The sequence below is a fragment of the Globicephala melas genome, chromosome 13, assembly GCF_963455315.2.
Source record: "Globicephala melas chromosome 13, mGloMel1.2, whole genome shotgun sequence".
Taxonomy (NCBI): domain Eukaryota; kingdom Metazoa; phylum Chordata; class Mammalia; order Artiodactyla; family Delphinidae; genus Globicephala; species Globicephala melas.
Window position 1 is genome coordinate 25,601,613 of NC_083326.1, and position 2,178 is coordinate 25,603,790.

Sequence of the window (2,178 nt, forward strand, 5' to 3'; positions counted from 1 at the left end):
AGGCAGGCACTGGGGTGGGGGTGGGGGGAGGCCGAAACAAGGCCTCCGATGATTGGCCAAAATTCGTGTCACTCAAGGATCCCGCCCTCGGCCGACACTCCACCAACTCCAACGGGCCGCGCCCAGTTCGCGAGTGTTGATTGGCTGCAGAAGGTGCCCTTCACAGTCACAGCTGTACGAGCACGCGGAGGGCGGGGCTCCCTTTGTGTCTGCGCAGAAGGCGGTGGCGCGGAGATCGGGCGCCAGGGCTCGAGCCCTCGGGTGTGGGTGTTCGTGGCGGACAAGGCGAGGTGGCCGACGAGGGAGGGTCCGACGGGGCGGGCGCAGAGTCCATCTTGTGTAGGGCAGCGACCCCACATCAGAATCGCCGCGATTTCCCAATCAGGTCAGATCAGGCAGAGCTGGGCGTTAATTTGTAACAAAGTCGTTCCGCTGCGAGTGTCGAGGTGGACTGTTAGTGTGAGAGGAGATGTAAACGAGCCTCGTGGACGGTAAAAGACGCAATTACCTCATGTAGGCCTCGACAAAACAAGTGTGTTGCCCAGAACAGTGCTCTGTAATTTCCCGACCCATCCCCAGAACTGCCCCAGAACTGCCCCATTCTCACAGGATAAACAAACCCAGGGAAATTGTTCTATAAAAGCAAAAACGTCCTAATGTGCGTAGGACATATGTCGCTCTGAAGTTATTCGCTGTTGACCCTGACTAGGCGAGTACTTGTATTAGTGTCTCCTGTCTATTCTCAACAGTATATTGTTTAAGGTAAATCCTAAATAATTGATTGCTCTTGGAATAGAGTCTGGAACAGTACCTCCCCAGCTGGGCACCGATAGGAAGATTTACAAATGTTCTATTTTAAAAAGGCGGGGGAGAGAATTCCAGCATATTAAAAAGTCGTCTGATATTTATTAAGGTCTTTTTCGGCAATGGTATTTAATTCCAAAAAGAACTACACAATAGGTTACACATGTACGTCATCCTCCCATAAACTAAGCACAGTTCTTCCACACTAGTTGCTGATGAATGTTAGCTTCCTGTCCCCCTGCTTACCTCTTCCATAGGAATGCAAGGCCATGGAAGACATTTTTCCAAACATTCCAAATAGTCTTTAGCCTTTTCATATGATGGAATACATTGATTTTCAAATACTGCACTAGCTTTGCATCTCTGAAATAAACCCCACTTGCTTACGATGTATAATTTTTTTATTTGCTTTTTTAAAAAACTGAAGTATAGTTAATATACAATGTGTTAGTTTCTGATGTACAGCAAAGTGATTCAGTTATACATACATATATGTTTTTCATATTCTTTTCTGTTATAGTGTATTACAAGATATTGAATATAGTTCCCTGTGTTATACAGGACTTTGTTGTTTATGTATTTTATATATATATAGTTTGTATCTGCTAATCCCAAACTCCTAATTTATCCCACCCCCTTTCCCCTTTGGTAACCATAAATTTGTTTTCTATGTCTGTGAGTCTGCTTCTGTTTTGTAAATATGTTCATTTGTATCATATTTTAGAGTCCATATATAGATGATATCATGATATTTGTCTTTCTCTGACTTCATTTAGTATGTTAATCTCTAGGTCCATCCATATTGCTGTGTCATAATTTCATTCTATTTTACAGCTGAGTAGTATTCCATTGTACATATGTGTGAGTATATATATATACACATATACCACATCTTCTTTATTCATTCATCTGTCGATGGACATTTAGGTTGATTCCATGTCTTGGCTATTGTAAATAGTGCTGCTATGAATATTGATTGGGGTGTATGTCTCTTTTTGAATTAGAGTTTTCTCTGGATATATGCCCAGCAGGACTACAAGATCATATGGTAACTCTAGTTTTTTTAAGGAACCTCCATACTGTTCTCCATAATGGCTGCATCAATTTACATTCCCATGGTGTAGGAGGGTTCCATTTTCTCCACACCCTCTCCAGCATTTATTATTTGTAGACTTATTTGTATTGTTTCTGACCTGTGTGAGGTGATAGCTCATTGTAGTTTTGATTTGCATTTCTCTAATAATTAGAAATGTTAAGCATCTTTTCATGTGCTTGTTATCCATCTCTATGTTGCAGAAATATCTATTTAGGTCTTCTGCCCATTTTTTGATTGGGTTGTTTGCTTTTTTGTTATTGAGTTGTATGAGCTGTTTG